Consider the following 6,000-nt stretch of genomic DNA (forward strand, 5'->3'; position numbering starts at 1 on the left):
GCCTATCTCTTTGTGAGACATTCGTGGAGAAATCAAAACAAGTGAGCAGCAATCTAAACGATTTCAAATAGCTACATTGCAATCGTAAATTGTGTAGCATAATTCATTATTAGGTACTTACATTTTAGATTCAAAAACCTTATTTTTTTTCTATTTCAACTATGATTTCACCAACGAATATAGTTCCAAAGGAACAACACTCAGCGCGGTGTTTTGAACTGAATGAATCAGCGTTTTGAATGAATCATTTGAATGAACGACTCAATGACTCACTCATTAAGACGATCTTTTGCTGCCACCTATTGGCGGTTTAGTTTCATGTTTAAAAGTATCATTGCATTTTTTTATTTGTATATTCAAACATTTAGAACATCAATCTCATAACATTATTCATTGCTGTTTTATTTTTGCAGTTTAAATTAATTAATTTGATTGGTAAAAGCCATATAACTGCATTTATTAATCAAATGTAAGAATTGAACATGAAATGCATACATTTAATAAGATTTTAAAAAATGGCCTTAATAAAATGACATAACGCCCTGGGGTAAATATCACAAATATGCAGATTTAATTAGGCCTATGTAAAAGCTGACAGAACACTGATGAGAATATTACTACAAAATCAATATATTTATACCACCAAAAATCCCCCCAATACACTGTACAGTACATACAATTTACTCTGTTCTCTACCTGATAGGCCGGATTTTGAAACTTGTTTGCAGGTATTGAGGGTATAGGGGGCGATTTCAGATTCAGCCCAGGTCTCTTCAACAAAATAGTAGTCTTATAGCAGTAGAAGACTACCGCTTCTTAAACTGTACTGGGCATGTCCTAGATCAGGCAACTTCTCTGTGCAACTTAACCCGTTTCACAGAAAAAAATGTTTATCTGAAATATAAAATATTAATCAGTACCCAACCTTATTCAATTGTGCGGTAAACCACACGAAAAATGAGAAATCTAGCCGAAATCTCTTTTTCTGTGCATTAATCTAAAATAAACAAAAAAGTATAAAGGGGTTGTTTGATCTTTTCTCTTTATTCCATTACAAATAGGAAATGAAATGATCAGATATGGTGCTCCGTTGGATTTTTCTGACATCCTTTACTCTTCCCTGATGACCTCTGGCCTACTTTCTGTAAGATCTGAATTTCTGCGATCTGAATTTTAGAATATTGAATTTGATGATCTGAATTTTAGAATATTGAATTTGATGATCTGAATTTTAGAATATTGAATTTGATGATCTGTATTTTAGAATATTGAATTTGATGATCTGAATTTCTTTTTCATCTGAAATCTTGAATCTGTATTTTCAAAAACTGAATATTTCCAGTCGATTAGCCTAATTCAGAACAAAATATCTGCTGTTTGAAAATACATGTCTAAACAATTTCGACACAAAAACATTTCAGATGTGTTCAATTTCAAAGGTTCTATATTCAACATTTTAAAAAATTCAAATTCAGAACTATGTAAAATGCAACATAATATTCAATTTTGTTAGATTACACTTGTCAATAATTCAGATTTATACAATTCAAATTCAGATCATTTAGTCATATTTCTAGCTCCATATAAATCCAGGTAAAACTAGCTGCGTGCACGCGCCCGTCCCCAGATAACATGATCCCCAGTTGATCCGTAACAACGGCGGGTAGAAACAGCTGAATGCAATCATTGGGATATCTCGTCAGCTTGCTCAGTTTGCTGCCGATTTTAACGAGCAGTTAACTTTAGTAATCTCCAGGTTGCTGTCCATAGATGATAGGTTGCTTGCTTTGGAGTCGAAAAACTGTGTGGAAGATACTAACTTTAAGAAGAGAAGACGAGTGCCTACCCAGCCAACACACCCATGTGGGGCCCAAAGGGGTTGCTCATGGGCTGATATCTGGGGCCCACCTGGGCTACCCAACTGGGACCCAGCTAATTTTGTCCTCAGTTTCCATGGAGGCCCCACATGGGTTTGCCCAGAAGGGTTGATGGTGGGTATCTTGATGGGCTCATACCGGGCCCACATGGTTAACCCAGGTAGAACCCATTTGGGGCTTACATGGGTTTGCCCAGATGGGTTGAAGATGGGTCTCTTGATGGGCTCATACTAGGCCCATATGGGTAACTCAGGTAGCACCCATTTGGGGCCTACATGGGTCTGCCCATATGGGCTGATGACGGGACCCAGATAGGTGTAATGTTGGGCTCTTATGGGCCACAACGGGTATATATATATGGGCTTGCACATTTTCTGTTTGGGTTACCTTATTTTACAGTAAACCCCGTAATACAAACATTACATGTAATCCACTAACTACATTCAAATGTTAAAGGTATTCAATGAACTGAAACCAGTTTACGATTTACGTTATTAATCAAGGTTTATTAGGAACAATTCAAATATGACTATTATAACATTTATAACTTTATAACACAAAAATATCAACAATAAAAAATGTATACATTAAAATGAAGCTCCTGACAAACTTAATTTGACATAAATTGCATATCTGAACACTCAAAAATAATGTATTTCACAAACAAAATGGAAAAAGAAAACAGTGCAGCTCCTCACTCCTCTGTCGTCGGCCTCCCAACGACCCTTTGAAAAGACAAAATAAATTAAATCAACCATTGTTCCACTTTTTTTATTCCCCTTTTCACACTTAAAGCCTTTTGGTACCCCACATGAAGTTGGTCTAGATCAGAAGTTTGTAAATTTGTCCTGAAATACCCTCAGCACTGAACATACTGGCTGTGCAAAAAAGTACATTTTGACCAACTTTTACCACTTTTGAAGTAATTTTGATGAGAAATTAGTATTGTAGAAAATACATGCTGTTACCAATGCTCTTTCTGTTTTGTTGTAGATCATTAAACCATTGTGCTGCCTCATAAGTCTGTCCGAAATCAGTTTTGTGAGGTACCTTACTATCTAAGCGCTGCCTGTTAAGTCGTTGGCTGATAGGTCGGAGAGGCAACGAGTCAGCTGCATAAGTTGTCAGATGCAGCCTTTGTATGTCTTCCTCATCTAATACATCTGATTCATCTTATCAGCTTATTATAGAAGACCTGAGATTATGCAAGACCTGAAGTGGGTATGCAGAGCTGACAGATTCCAGGACAAGTCACTGTAACAAGTTATGGTCGCTCTACACTGCGTGCAGATTTTCAGGCACGTTGATTTTCTGATCATATTTTTTATCAGGCATTCCAAATCACATCAATCTTAATAGCTACTATTCTTTTTGTATTTAATCATTTATGAGTGATATATGATTGAAAAAAAAAAAGATCAGTAAAATCAACGTCCCTCATCTGCACTGTATGTAACAGCTCTCAAATGGTAAAACAATTTTGAATTTGTATTGATATGCACTATCATTCTTATCTTTTTATAGTTTTTATTACCATTTAAAACCAAGCAAGTCTTAAATTATTTACCCGTCTTGCTGTCCACCACGTGCCCTCACAGTGCGGTGTCCTCCCCTGTCCCTGGCACCGATTAGCCACTTTGACACTGCCTTTTCTGCGTCTCTTCTGGTAATAGAGTTTGTAAGCACATTTTTTTTCAAGCTTCCTGTAAAATATTTAAAGAGCATTAAAGTGAGATTCAATTCCAACAAAAAGGAGTTATCTGCACTTTGACATTTTTCAGGAAATAAAATAATGGTATCAGATATAATATCTGCTATACACAAATGGTTTCTGTGGATTTTTACAAAAGTGACAAGAGCAACATTTTTGCTCCAAAGGTTTATTATATACCTTTATGTATATAATTTATGTCTAAAGTAAATGTAAACAGTTGAGAAATTGGATTTCATTATTTTGGATAAAAGCATTATGTCTTATCTCTAAATGAAGAACTGGCACCTTGCAGAACTGTCCTGGTGCGGTCTGGAGTAACACCCGTTAAAGGAGTTGAAGGTTGAGGGGGCTGACACACCCATTTCAGGTTTTGCAGTTTCTGCTAATGAGCTCTTGATTTGAATCAGGTGTGATAGATGAGGGAGACATACAAACTGTGCAGGGCTGGTGGTACTCAGGAGAAATTTGAGATTTATATTTGGGGGAAATATCCCTAATTTCTTACATAACCAATTACTTATTTCCTTTTTTTTCTACTGTTTTCAGTTCAATTAATTATTAGCTAATCAATGACAAAAAATGTCATACCTCTTTGAGAAGTACTACATTCAGATTAATAATTAGAATGATGCATATAGCCTAATTAATTATTAAGTGAAGATCCGAACTATTACTATGACTCAAGTATTACCAAATCCTTCAGAAGCCAATGTAAATTATTTGGAACAGTATTCTTGAGTGTTAAAAAAACGAGATGACGTCGGACGCTTTGCTGCTTAGAGGTGTTTTTTTTTTTGGTTCATACGCTCATAGCGCTTCTTTATAAACGCATAAACAGCCCGCAAAACGCTCACTGCTATCAGAAAACCATTTTAAAAAGGCCCCTCTCACGGCAAAAAAAATAAATAACGCTTCTATATTGGTAATCTTTTGTGCATTTGTTATTTAAATTAACACTAAATAAAAAAGGAAAAGAAGCACATAGGCAGGAACGCTTGTCTCATAATTACATTGGAAATATAAATAAGTCCTGCTTTCATTCTGGGAGTTTGATGTGCACACTTTACACAAACTAAGAAATTACTACCATTGAGGGATTTATATCGGAAAACAGTGGTAGCCTACAATTTCAATGCTGAAGTCTCCAAAATATTTGTAATAATTCACAGTTTGTATACTACTAATTATAAGAAAATAAGATTATTTCTATAATAGGGTACAGTTATGCTTATCGTTTGGTCATGGCGCCGGAAAATGCCACGATTTAGCGAAGTCTAACTAAAATTTTAACTTAAAAAAATCTATGATTAACCTTATGCTTTGAAAACAATGTACTTTAATTAACATTTCAGTTTAGAAATTGTTTGTTCTTACCTTGAATCCACTGGCAGTCAGCAAGAAATCCTGTCTTTCAGCAAAGTGACAGAGGCTGTGACAATGTGCGCGCTTCGAAAGCCAAACCGGACGAGATACAGGGTTGCCAGGTCCACACAACAAAACCCCTCCAATTACAAATAAAAAGTTGCGGAATCACGGCCAAAATGCGCCAAAACGCGGCGGATGGGAGATAGAAATATTGCTAGGGTAAAGCCAACTCAAACCTGTGGACTACAGGCAACAAACATTCCACAGCAATAATAATGTAAAAGTAGCCAAATTTCAGACTTGGCAACACTGAACCAAGCGTCATTAAATGACCTATAGCAGGTGTGTGAAAACTGACAGCAGGTTTGTGAAGGGATTTTAAAAGGAGAAATGGAGGCAAAATAGTGTTTTTTTTAATAGATTTTTTTTATTCGCTTTTTATGAATTTTGAGCGGATTTTAACATGCTTCAAAGCCTGCGACATCAGGAGACCAGACAATGACCAGGTTTAAAGCCTAACCTATGGTTTAGTTAACATATTATTTCTTAATTAAAATGTAACCGTTACAATACATTTTCACATTTATATATTTACGTCCAAGACTTTATTGAAGTAGCCCAGCCTACTTCTTTTTTTTTTTTTTTTTTTTTTGATTATTCAAATGCGTTGTACTTTTTATGACATGGCATCGACTGATTCAGTCCAGCAAACATGAAGACAGTGGACACAACTCGGATGATGTCCCTCTGGCTGAGCCAGGGTCTCTATTGTGCAGCCCATCCCGGACCAGCATGGTCTCCCACTCAGCTCAATGAAAGTGTAGCCTACATACAAATGTTGTCTTCTGTTTTATCTGTTAATTTAAATTTGTGTTCTTTCTGATGTTAAACCTAAATTATACTGTATAAATAGTTGTAAAAAGTAGCCTACTTTATGTAATGTATAGACCAAAGTATTTTAATTTACACATTTTAATTTGACCGGAAAATATATGTATAGAAGAATTAGTTTAATGTACAAATTAGAAATTGCATTAACAAATA

General features: G+C 35.5%; 1 long non-coding RNA gene across 1 annotated transcript; it reads right to left on the bottom strand.

The window, feature by feature from the left end:
- Nucleotides 1-2,370: 2,370 nt before the first annotated feature.
- On the bottom strand, nt 2,371-5,091 carry LOC137083387 (uncharacterized). The gene is made up of 3 exons (XR_010906495.1): nt 4,966-5,091; nt 3,445-3,580; nt 2,371-2,602 (listed from the first exon to the last, which is right to left on the bottom strand). It is a non-coding gene; the product is annotated as an uncharacterized lncRNA (long non-coding RNA).
- Between the last annotated feature and the right edge of the window lie 909 nt (nt 5,092-6,000).

This window comes from Pseudorasbora parva, chromosome 1 (genome assembly GCF_024679245.1).
Source record: "Pseudorasbora parva isolate DD20220531a chromosome 1, ASM2467924v1, whole genome shotgun sequence".
Taxonomy (NCBI): Eukaryota; Metazoa; Chordata; class Actinopteri; order Cypriniformes; family Gobionidae; genus Pseudorasbora; species Pseudorasbora parva.